The sequence below is a fragment of the Phyllostomus discolor genome, chromosome 11 (assembly GCF_004126475.2).
Source record: "Phyllostomus discolor isolate MPI-MPIP mPhyDis1 chromosome 11, mPhyDis1.pri.v3, whole genome shotgun sequence".
Classification (NCBI taxonomy): Eukaryota; Metazoa; Chordata; class Mammalia; order Chiroptera; family Phyllostomidae; genus Phyllostomus; species Phyllostomus discolor.
Genome location: NC_040913.2, coordinates 11,229,084 through 11,242,172, shown reverse-complemented (window position 1 = coordinate 11,242,172; position 13,089 = coordinate 11,229,084). Strand labels below are relative to the sequence as shown.

Here is a 13,089-nt window from a genome sequence, read left to right as displayed (position 1 = left end):
AGGAAACATTCAATTTATATAAACCCCTATTTCATGCCACTTGGTGTCAAGGGAAAAAAATTATCATGGACAGAATCATTTTGAAATAATGTTTCGAGGAACAAACGTGAGCATGCCCGTGGATTCCTTCACCGGATTTAGAAAAGCTCTGCTCTCCTTTGTGATGTAAAAACCCTAATGGAGGTTGTGGGATTCTAGCTGCACCTTTGACCTCAAGGCCTCTGGAGTCATTCACTTGTCATGACCTTTGACCTTTGCAAATTACAGCCCTGACTATCTGTTTGGCTCGATTTTTACTGCCTATAACAAAAAGACTTTCCCTCGCTGGAATACATAAGCAAAAGTCATATAAATGTTTGAAAATAGTTTGCCAGCCAACAGTCTGGCACAGAGAGGTTAAGTATCAAAATAACAAAAAGCACCAAGCCTGAAGGGAAAGACTGTAACCTTTAAAGGGTCCTCCAGTGGCGTAGATTGATTTCAGGGACTGCAGTGTGAACTCTTGGCCACATGTTTCCTCTTTTAAAATCTTTGTTTTCTTTGATTTAAAGTGTGATGCTGCAGAGGTAGGAAGTCCGGTGCTTTTGTAAATTGTGCCCCTGATTCTTTGCAGGCCAGTCATTAAAAATTGCAGGCATCGCCTTTGCAGTGGTGTTCTCATCAACACTTCCTTTCCCCCGCTATCTAGATTGCTTCCACTTCCAACCAAATGCAATTTCTCTTATCGGGACCGTGAGTGAAAGGTGGTTACGTGTAAACACCGGGAGTAAGATGTAGTGTTGGCGCCCACTCAAGTACAGAGGAGGAGCCACGCAGTTCAGTCCTGTGGACTGAATATTCAGCTGCTTCATACAGGCCATCTGGAGTTCCGGAGTTTCAAATATTACTTAGTGTTTATGAGATCAGGGGCTAAGGATCTGAGACACACTGCTGATTGGTAACAACTAAAGGACTCGAGTTGTCACAATGCTTTCTAATGCTCTACACCAGCAAGTGTCACCTTTCTCCATCTCCTGGCACGCAGACACTAATGACTGAAATTCGGCAGCACACCAAAAAATATGTTACAGTTTTTGCCAACCTGACAAAAAAATAATTATACTTTTGATTCATTCACACAGATAGCTGCTGTTGTGTTGGCTGTTGTCATGTTTTTATTTGACAATCGAAGAGAAAAGAGGTCAGTGCCCCCGACTAAATAGTCAGGTGCTGCATGTTTGAAAAATTCCTACAGCACCCGGGTTGAAAATCGCTGCTCTGGTGCTTGCTTGTTTGTTTTAAGCAGATAATAGAGGAGGAAAAGCTCGAAGACAGAGGTTAATAAAAGTGTCTAGAGAGCTTAACCTAACACAGAGTGATGTATAGTTCGTCACCAAGATGAGAACAAACGGAATCTCTTGGATTATAATACTCGAGAATTTGTCTACTTAAGGAACATTTTCTTGGCTACTTATTTCCCAGCCAGCATGGGAATTCTTTTTTTTTTTTCTCTTTGCATTAAGATAGTAGAATTTAAATATTAATTTAAGGGACAGTTTTACTTTTAGATATTTCCAGTGGGTTTTCAGCATTCGTTCAAAATCCAACCTCCCCACCCTGCCTGGTCCTCCAGAGTTTCAGTTTCTCTAAGGATCAGAAGACATGCTGGCTACTTTGAAAATACAGTGAAAACTGGCTCTCTGATGAAGTTCACTGTAGGCTGGTGCATCTACCCAGTTCCATTAGGATTTACAAGGAAAGTCCTTACTTTCCTAAATACACAGACATGTCTGGTGAAAACCTATTCAATGAAGACATCTCAATATTTGTACTGCATTTTGAAGAGAGTCGGAAACAAATCTCAATATAAATCTTTTATAGAAGTATCTCTGTAACTGACCATTTTATGGTCTCTAGACAGAACATATTCCATAAAAAGGTGGCCACCTGTTAACATATCAAGTGGCTTTCCTAAGTTGGAGGGGAGGTAAATTGAATAAGCTGCAAGCAGGGTGTCCAACGTGCGGCCCGCAGCTCAGGATGGCTATGAATGCGGCTCCACACTAAAAAGTAAATTTACTTAAAACATTGTGCAATTTTTTTGTGATTACATGTCACAATGTATTAAATCTGTGGCCCAAGACAACTCTTCTTCTTCCAATGCGGCCCAGAGACGCCAAGAGGCTGGACAGACACCCCTGCTAGGGTGACTACTCCCCATCTACCTGTCCTGTGACGCGCCAGGTGACACACCGTGCTGTATAAATGTCTTCTTCCTCATTTCTGCATCTGTCCCTGCAACACCAAAACCTTCCCGAGGCAGTGGGGGTCCTTCCTCCTCAGATCTTACCTAAGGGGTTCTGGCTTCACATCAGAACTCTCAGAATTCAGTTTCCATTACCTTTCTACTGCAATATGTACGACTTCCTATAGATCTAATAACACTGAACCAGGAAATTTGGGGGAATTTGTTGCATTCTTAGCTGAAAATGTTTTTAAGTCTGAAAGTTCAGTCAATAGAAAACTGATTCTTTAATTCCACAGAAATCTGTACCATGTCATTTGAATAAGCTAAAATTAAATGATGGACATTATCTGTGCTTTAACGTTTTCTGTTATGTGAAGCCATTTGATTTTCTGTTATATGAAGCCATTTGAATAATGCTGCTGTTCACGTACTCCTTCCTCAGGGATGGAGTCCAGAATTTTTAAAGCTATGATTTTAAAATAATAGCACTGTGAAAGACAATAAACAAATTTTACTTAATGTTTTACAAGGCTAATATTGGCAGCAGTATTTCTTAAGACCCCTTGACTTGAATGTGTATCAGCTACAAACTTCCTCTGGAGCAAGATGTTTTTAAAGTGCAAAAGAAGACTCTCATGGGTGTCCCCTCCCACCACCTCACGTGAACCCTCACCCCTAGTCCTGCTGAAGGTATGTTCCTGGCTATCCATGCAGATAGAGCACATTCTCTCAGCCTTGCAATCATTGAAAATATAAATAGCGCAATTCTTTGTTGTGGAGAGCTATCTTTTTCATTTTAAAAGGTTTAGCTTGCTCTCTACCCTTTAGATGCTGATATCACCCTCCCCAAGTGGTGACAACCAAAGCTATGTACAAACATCCCCAAATATCCCCAAATTGTCCCCGACGGAGAACCATGGAGATAGAGATTAAAGTCTTAGGAAGTATCCTCATGATGTTTTCTCATCAAAATCTGTCTTAGTCAGGGTGCTTCAGACAAACAGAACCAAGAAGATGTGTGACACACAGGGAAAGAGGTTTACTAGAAGAAGGAGCAACTCACAAACTTAATGAGGCTGGCAAGGCCAAGTCTGCGGTGTGGGCCGGTGGGCCAGAGACCCAGGGAGTGATGGTTCAGGTGAAGCCTCAGGCACACAGCTAGAGAACTCACTCCCTCAGCGACCCCTTCCCGTGGTCCCCAGACTCAGGCACACATTCCTTCCAGTCCCCGGCATGGCTGTTCTTTCCACCATAGGGTCTTTGTACAGGCTGTGCCCTGGTCCTGGAATGCTGTCCCCACCACACCCCCTCTCAGCTCACCTCCAGTTGCACTTCCAGAGGGAATTCTCCCCAACCTTCCTGAGCAGGTAAAGTCTCACGATCATTTGCTTTCACAGCACTTATCACTGTGTAATCTTTGGGGCATTGAATTTCTTATCTCGTTCTCTCTCCCCAGCATCTAGCATCGAGTAGGTACTCATCAAATATTTGCTGGCTGACCGAATAAATGAATGAACATTTACCCACCATATGGTCTCCTTTTTTGGATGATTATTGGCTCACAGAGCAATATAACAGTGGTCTAAATCAGGGATTTTCAGCTGGTGTGCTGAAACAAATTTTAGAACACACAATACCTAACTATTTAGTCAAGGACACTCACCTCTTTCCCTTAGGTTGTCAAATTTAAAAAATGACAACAGCCTACCCAACAATAGCTATTTGGTTTGTATAAATCAAAATTATGCCTATTTTTTTCAGATTAGCAAAAAATATAGTACCTTAGCGTGTTGCAGAATTTTAGCAATTAGTGTACATGTGCCATGAGGTGAAAAAGTTGAAAATTGTGCATCTAAATTACAAACTTGTATGCTATGAATATTAGTAAGTCAGTATAGCAATATGTTATGCTTATTTGACAAACTTTCCTTGTGAGCTGCCTATGGTACTGTTGGAGAAATTACTAATGCCCGAGACCCCATTGCCACTGTTTTGTGTCCCAACTCTTTGAATATTGTAAAATGCATCACTGTGTATATTGTAGCATAAAAGAGTAATGACCGTTGTGTAAATGCACACTGCATGTTTTGATATTTAATGACTGAGGGCAAGGAAGGTATGCCAATGATCAATTTGTCGCCTCTGAGCTCCAAATTCATACTTCATCACCCTGCTTTGTGGTTCGGGAGTTGGAGCCCTGGAGGATCTCTCCTTTGCCAGCTGAAACTATGTCAGTAAAAGGTGCCAAAAAGAGACTTCACTTGATTTGGTTGCTTTCTCTCTTCTGGTTCCTCGGGGGAGGCTCACAGAGGCATACGTGCGGGAGGGGGTCCAGTGGCACGTGCCCTTCAGTGAGTTTTTCTGGGACCGCAGTGGGAGGCTCTCTACATGGCAGCCCCAGCCCGGGTTTCCCCCTGCCAGCTGGCTGTCACTAGATTTGGCCTGGGGTAACCTGGTGGACCCCTCTGCCCTCCCATGGGCCCAGTCGCACCTCTCCAGCGAAGTCTCAATCTCAGCCTCAGAGTCGATGCCCCCTCCCAAGGCATTCCTACATCGGGTACTGTCTCTCCGCCCAGCGGCATTTTCTGAGTTCGCTTTTATCCCCTCTTCGTGGCGACTCATCTGCTACCAGTTAATACCTCCTTACATTACATGTTCCTTTTTCAAATGACCGATCCTGTTTCCTTCCTGGATGCTGTCTGAGACAGTGATCAGGGAGGAAAATGTTGCAATACATGCATACAAGCGCAGTACCCAGTCTTATTTCAACAATATTTTGTCATTCCAAGATGAAAAATGTTAGCAAGAGGAGATTTTAAGGACCCGCTATCATGATCAGAATCCAAGAACAGAATTTACTGCTGATGGAGCCCAAGAGATCACCCAGGCCCTTGTTTTTCAGTTGAAGCATCTTGGTCAGCAAGAGGTTATGTGACTTCATTTACAGAGTGGCAGAGTGGGTGGGAAGAGACCCCAGGGGCCTGAGAGGGGGCAGCTCCTCCTGAAACACCCCCAGCTCACAGTGAGGATGCTCCCCACCAGCTTCACTAGATGAGTCACTGACTTTTTATGGGGACTCAAGGGAGGGAGAAATTTCTCTCAAGTCTGAGTACCAGGGATCATTATGCTTCTTCTGACCAACTATTATCACGGAGCTCACGGATAATGTGAACTGTGCAAGCGCTTGTTTGCCCTTCAGGACAGTTGATGAGAAGCTGGAGGGCAAAGCACTGGTTCTGTCCTGGCCGCGGGCCAGTGCCTCCAGATACACACACGCCTCTGCCTCAATCTCAATCATCGTCTGCCCTGCTTCTCTCCCCCTTGGCCTTGATGGCCACACATACTTTCACCGTCATCCTATATACATTAGACCCTTTAAAACATCCACTTAAGAATAGGTTGGCTATAAACAAAATATTGAAGGACAAGTCTTCAATTGTCTTATGCTAGCTTCAGAGTTCTTTTCATCACGCTGTGTGCTGACAATGGAAAAGAGTTTAAATATTTACATCCACTGAAGAATTGGCATAATTTGTTCAGACAAACTTCAAAACTTCCCCTGCCACTTTCTCACCTAATTGGTCTGTTTAAAAATTTTCTGATGTCATATCCAAATAATTAAAAATGTTAGACATCTTAGCAATTCTTTCAATGCAAAGGCATCCACCTTGATAAGGCTTGACTATCAGAAAGCTGCCCAGAAGCTCAAAGAGAATCATCTTTCATTTTTTTTTCTTATCTGTTCATTGAATTGTAATGTCAAAATTGGTTTGTTTCAAGGATGGTCATTTATCAATATTACACAAAATTTAAGGGGGAAAATTCTATTCTTTTTCTTTACTTTTGTGCTCTTATGATTGTTTTTATTGCCGAATAAGCACTTTTTTGCATGCCTCCCTAGGATGGTGAAAGATGGTTGTTTAAACCTTATTTACACCTGGATCCCTCCCGTTTCTGTGCTTGCCCAGCCCAGCTTCCACGCTTCACATTGTTCATGACCAGTGACTCAGACTTTGTGGGGACAAAATTGATATTTGCTGAATGCATCCTCAGAGCTGCCACCAAAATGGGAAATGGTGGAAACAAAGGAGCAATCATAGAAAATAAAGTAACTGCAGCTCCGGAAATAGAGAAACTGCATGATATTCTTGCTTTTCAACTCATAATTCCTCCAAAGAGAGAAAGATTTTGTTTCTCTGGACTGAAGGTGGAAAATGATAGATATACCTTCGGCTTTGTCTAATTTGAAAGAAATGATTCTAAATAATGTCTTTCTTGTTTTCCTTTACTTCAGGGAAACCAGAGCACTTAATGCCATGGATTAAATATTCACTCGTTTTTTTAAGTATCCATGTGAGAATTTGCAAAGCTTTTACGTTAATATACCTGGTATTAAAGAACAAAAGTTAGTAAATTTAAAGATCTAACTGGCTTTGTTGAACAATTCCTGAATCAATAAGCATCCCATCTAGTAAAGAGAAAGGTACACAAAGAAACTGTGGGAAATGAAAGATTTTTATAGACAGAACCTGGTGGGAAAAGGAAGTTATTGGTGAAAGAAAAGAAAAGATTGTTCCAGGCAACAGCATCTTTCTTTGGTGGGGAAGGGCATCAGGGGCCTTATGAGGAAGATTCTCTCCTCGATGTTGATCAGGAAATTCCAGACTTACTGATCTAAGGTCACGTTCCTAGGAGGGGCTGAACCTACAAGTAGGTCAGGCATTAAATCTAAATTCAGGTATCACAGACTTAGCACGAGTGACTCCATTTTGGGACTGTGATTTTTCTCCTTAACCCTGGTAACCACTGGCTGCAGTGAAACCATGTCAGGCAATTTGACCTGCAGACCAACCTAAGGGGGTGGAGGGGAACTCTAGAAACTGGGCTACAGAAACAGATGGGCTAAATAAGGAAGAAGTTAGTGTGAACCCACGCTTCCGTTTTCTTGATGTAATCAGCCTAAGACAGAGCCTTCTTGCAGTTTCTTATTTAACGCTGAGCATGGTTCACAGATAACTGGGCCAGAGCCCTTTGAACAATCAGATTTCCCATTTATTTCAGAAAATATAAGATCAATTTTCCATGTGAGTCAATTGATGTATCGGGTTAATGCCCTTCAAGCCTTCAGATATATTTTTGTGCCTGTTTCTATTACCCAAGTCTTTGATCTTCAAAGCTAAAGTCTGCATTTCTCTCAGGGCTCTTCTGGAATGAACGGCTCAGGATGAATTATTATCTTTGGACACCCTGAGTTCTTCATGCAACTCAGCTAACAGAAATCAAGATAGACAAAGGGATTAGGAAAGACACATTTCAAATACCATATCCAATCAGTTGATATGTATTAAAATAAGCTACTAGATTTTTAGGCTCATAACAGTCTTGAAACTGAGTTGTTTTTTAAAGTATTTGTAGGAAAATAAGCTGATGTTTTTCAGTGTTATCAATCATGCAAAAACTTCTGATAAGCACTTTTAAAATATTTTAAGAAAACAGTCTTTGCCTAAAGCGCATAATCCTTTGCTTATGCGAAGCATCTACATTATAAGAGTAAGTTCTGGTGTGGTGATGTGAGTAAGATCAGCAGTAGTATAGCAAAAATCAGAGCTTTCTAGATACTGTGTGCAGACGGGGTCCCTGGGAGCCGAAGGGAGCTGTGTTGGAACATGTTGCAGTTACATCTGTATTTGCAATGCATGGCCAGCTCACTTCTGATAAGATGCGGAGCCAGAGTAGTTGAATCAGGCGGACCCCAATCTCCCCACTGGAGAGCATGTCATTGACATCAGCCATGGCATTGACCCTGTAGGATGTGCTACCTGAGCTTCCTCTCAATAACCTCACCAGCTCCTCACAAGCCATTCACAGCATCATGTGAGCAAGTCAATATGAAGAGAAGCATGGCTTGCACAGTACTTAGTAATATAAATATGACAATTCCTGTTGCTATTTTTGACTCTTGCAGAATTACAATGGCAATAAGACAGCATCGAAAAAGCTACAGCTTAAGTGTGCTTCATTTGGAGTGAAAGTAGAGATAAGGATTGGTGCAGTTAAAAATAAATGATTCTGTTGCCATGGTTTCCTTCTTTATAAATTCTTTTCGACATGAATTGCTGTTGTTGCATTTAATTTTAGATTCATGCAGATTTTCCACAAATAAAAATTCCTATACATCTGAGAAACGGTTTTTCTAAAGCTGCAGGGAGAGGTTTTTGGCAGTCTGGCTTGAACGTGTCTGAGTAAAATAACCTGCAGGGTTCTGGCTTTAGACAACGACCAAAGGGAAGTGAATGAAGAGCATGAGAACACAGAAAACTTGTCAAACTACACTTAAAACATGAGTTCATATTATTGCAAAATTTAAGGGCATGTTGAGTGTTGGGGACTGCCTCTCAGAACCATAGGGAGACAGGTGTCCCTTCTATGTGGAGAAGCTCTCTTGACAACCAACCGACCCACCCACCCATGAAGGATTATAGTTACCAAAGTTAATTTAGATAAATATGAATAGGTTAATATCAAAGGCTCTAACTGTGTTTTCAAAATCTATTAGATCATCTCAACTGCAATTCATTTTGCTTGAATAGGGTGTGAGAATTACTTATAATTTATACCCTAAATTGTTGTTCTTAAACGGCTGCTTCCTTTTTAAAAAAGTTTAATAATGACTAGTTCAAATTTGGAAAACATAAATGGAAAGGAAGAGTTGACTTCACCAAAGGAATTCCTCCTTAAAAAGTGTATTACAGAATTGTTTAAACAGTGAAATCCCATGCCACCATTAAAATAGGACAGGATTATTTTCAAAAAGGAAAGAATCAAATTACTTCAGCAGAAATGCATTATAATATAGTCACTCTGTAAACAAGAACACCAAAATATTGATAAATGCTTATTTCAAAATATAATTAGTGGTTAAAAGATTCATGTATTTTGAATTTTCAGTTTTCCTTTTCTAAAAATTTTGATGCTAATCTTATAAATCTAGCAAAACAACATTTGCAGAGGTTAGAATATATTAGTTAATATAGTAAAGGACTAAATTTGAACTGAAAGGAGATGAGTGAACTGTATTTGTCTCTATAAACTTATTTTCTAACTCTATCACTCTGCCTTTTTTAGTAGTGAATCAACTATTTTGTTTAGTGTACATTTAGTATTTTAGTCACATAATTTCATTTTTCTTTTTCTTTAAAAAAAAACCCTGAAAACTCAGAATACAAAAAGTGGTTCTTGCAGTATTTTAGGTCAATGAAAGTTGAGAAAGGAGTTTGTGGTATTCCCTTGATGTGCCCTAAATTTAAATTTACACATCAAGTCTGGCAGGTTTGGGGTGGTGTGTTTGTGTGTATGTGCATGTATTGGGGCGGGGAGGTGAAAAGGGGGTTGATTTTTAAGATATTTCACCTAGTAACACAAACATTGCCCACATTGATGGAATAATTACACCATTTTTTACTGCTCTCTTGAGGTATGAGCCAATTCTCTCAGGTTTTCTATTATTTCTATAACAATCAGACCAAAAACATCAAACGGGAAAAATTCAGAGGTTTCAAACATCTGTGCGTAGATCAGAGCTGCTCCTGAGAGCAGCCCTCGCCAGGCGCCTGCTCTTCCTGGAGAGGTGGGACGGCCAATGCCGTGCAGCTTTGATTTGCTCTGAGCTTCGCTTTGGCTGACCCAGAAGAACAGCTGACCAGATTTCTCCTGCTGGCAACTTGCGTCTATTCTGAAGCTAAAAGTGATGGGGGCCTTTGGACTGTGGCACAACCCCAGGGATCCTGTGGCTGTTGAGTCATTTGCCTTTGCCATAAAAACTCAAGGTAGATACCTCTTGCCACGATAGACTAGTATACACTGGTCTTCCCTCCAAGAACAATTTGACAAGTTTGACAAAATATTTTTTTAGGATTCTGTTTGAAGGCTTTGAAGAGCTATCAGGGCAGCCAGAGGTAAGAAGCCAAGACTCCAAACAGAAGAGGAACTCATTGAGATGAGTGTCACTGTTTGGGCCACTTTTCCCTTGAGCTGTGCATCTACTTTTCCTAAGCAAAATGTTTTTGTCAACACTCTTGAAAAGTCCCAATCTGGTTAACATTCTCCTCGAATGGTCATCAAACCATCACAATGGGTGATGGTGGCATATTCATCGTATCATTCAATGTATTGTCATGTGCAAATAAATGAATTACCAATATGTGCAACAGCTTAGATATTTATCAATTTTGAATAAGTAACCCAAAAAGTATGCACGTATTTTGGACCCTGACTATATAACGTTCCTGTGTATAATTATGTTGGTGGAGGCAAGGATAGTAGACATCTTCGGGGAAGAAGTAAATTGTTAATAATGATTGTAAGGCAGCAAAAGGGTGCTCTGGGGTGGTAGTAACGTTTTATTTTAGAACTGGGACGTCCTTCACCCATGTGTTTGTTTTGTGAAAATTCATCAAGCCTGACACTTAGGATTCATACAGCATGCAGATACACATATGCACATATACACACATGTACATATGTACATATCGTCAACCAATGATCATTGGCACCAATTCAATGCCAACAGGAACTCCTAATTTGGAGTGCAGTGAAGAAAGAAACTTTATTCAGTGGAAAACAGCTCAATTGTGGTAAAGCATGACTATGCAAACAGCATGGCTGAGAGGTAGCCCTGGGGTCAGGTGGTGCAGGGGCCAGGCCTCTCTCTGGCTGCACAGCTCTGCTTTGCTCTGCTCTGCTCTGCTCTTCTGTGGTCTACTCTGCTCCTCACCAGTCTGCTTTGTGCTGTGCTTTCATCAGTATTTCAGCTCAGTCAGGAAAACTCAGGCTTAGGGAGAGAGGGAAAGTGTATTCTTCGAGTCAGAGGGGAGCTGGCTTATATGGACAGAAGTCCCCACTGTTGGTCCCTCATGGGTCCATCCTTATGCAAGTGAGGACTCCAAATTTTCACAATCTGATTGGTCTAAAAGGTACTGTCCTGATTGGTCAGAAGAGAGTTGTTCTGGTTGGTCAAAGCTGGGCAGCTCTGACCTATTTGTCGTGGATATGGAAAGCCTCGGTCCTATTGGCTGAAATACAATTCCAGGAACTCCTTTATCAGGGCTGGCTCAGATGGCAGAAGTGAAGTGCAGGCAGACAGTTAAGTGCAGAGGCCTGGAAGTCAACCTAGAGTTCTCTCTGAAGTGCAGTGTGTGAGAGGCCCCTGTGTAGAAATGACTGTGAATTTTTTAATTAAAAAAATTTTTTTTTACTTTTAAAAATGTTGAGCCCTGTTAGCCACCATGAGCTCCTGCTTAGTAGGTTTCTTCTTTCTCAGGGTTCGCCATGTATAAACTAAAAATTTGACCTAAACGCACGAGGCAAATTCTTTTCAATATTTTTAGTAATGGCAGATGTTCTCATCTTTGAGGATTTGATGAAACTTTCTGAAAAATTCTAAGGTGATTTTGAAGCTGTCTGATGAGTAATGTGATTAAACCAAGGAAGGGTGGTCTGATCAAAAGGGAAGACAGCTCTAACGTTATGAGATTGGTTCTCTCTTGAGGCACAGAAAGTGAAATTGTGATGTAATTTCAAAAGAAGATCCCCCCAAATTGCAATGAATGGGAAGCAAGTAGGAATAAGTATATGAAGCCATGTTATTTCTTCACATAGGTGTGTGTGCTTCTAACCATGTGTTCATCTACAGCTTCTCATTTTGACCATTCCAACAATCTGGTGAAGAAAGGGTTGCTTTGTGAAGGCATGCATTATCCTGTCACTTTAATTATCCTTGTTTTTGGGAGAGAGAGGCGGAATCTGGTGGGACACCCAGGCACTGGGAAAGTGCTAGAAGCTAGATCTGAGGTCTTCTGATCCCCGCCCACGTTCTTGTCCTGTGCATTCTGGAGAGTAATAATGGTACCTGTACATCCTTCTGTCTTTGAGCTGTGTCTTCATCTACACTAGTCTTTGGTGAAATATGGGAAGTATTCTTATATTCAGCTTTTCTGATCTTATTTTAAGCTAATACCTGCCTTATAGTATTTGCAGGGCAGGAATTTTAATGTTTTAAGATCTAGCAATTTGGTATCTAGGTTTGTGTCACCTGTACACAATAAAGCCAATAAGAAAAAAATTTTTTAAAGATTTTTATTTATTTATTTTTAGAGAGGGAAAGGAGGGAGATAGAGAGAGAGAGAGAAACATCAATGTGCGGTTGCTGGGGGTCATGGCCTGCAACCCAGGCATGTGCCCTGACTGGGAATCGAACCTGCGACACTTGGTTTGCAGCCCGCGCTCAATCCACTGAGCTACGCCAACCAGGGCCCAATAAGAAAATTTTAAAATTCAATATTTTTCTTTACCTGATTCCATTAATTTATCATGAATTGTATGGTTATTTAAATTCAGGTACAGCATTCCTCTTTTAAAATTCACTAACCTCTTTCCTAGTGTCTGGATGGTATCCCAAGCTACTCTGGATGAATTACTCTGTCCTTAGAGAATTCGCTTGGAGCACAGAAAAGTAACATGCTTCTTTGTACAAGGCATTTCATGCCGCAGATTTTCCGCAAATATTTTTAGGATGCACTGATGAGTGAACGATTAATGACATGTGGCACTTTGACTAGAAGGGAGGCTCAGAGCATTTCATGGCTCAGGACCAGACCTTGGACATGAGGCTCTTTCTCAGCCCTTTCTAGCAACCTACACAGTTGTGGTTGGTAACGCCAGATAGATTCCTGATGCCACACATTCAAATGCATGTGGATGATTCTCATTTTTCCTGTTAATTTGAATTTGGTAGCTTTTGACATTTGTATATTTTTTCATTGTGTAAAATCCACATGACATATGGAAGAAGATAGCTAGTAGAT

General features: G+C 41.0%; 1 long non-coding RNA gene across 1 annotated transcript in view; it reads left to right on the top strand.

Annotated features, from left to right (window-relative positions):
- LOC118497314 overlaps positions 1–10,483 on the top strand; it is a 32,990-nt gene extending 22,507 nt beyond the window's left edge. The window contains exon 2 of the long non-coding RNA XR_004899838.1: positions 10,154–10,483. This is a non-coding gene — a long non-coding RNA (uncharacterized LOC118497314). The remainder of the gene's footprint in view (positions 1–10,153) is intronic.
- The last annotated feature ends 2,606 nt before the right edge of the window (positions 10,484–13,089 follow it).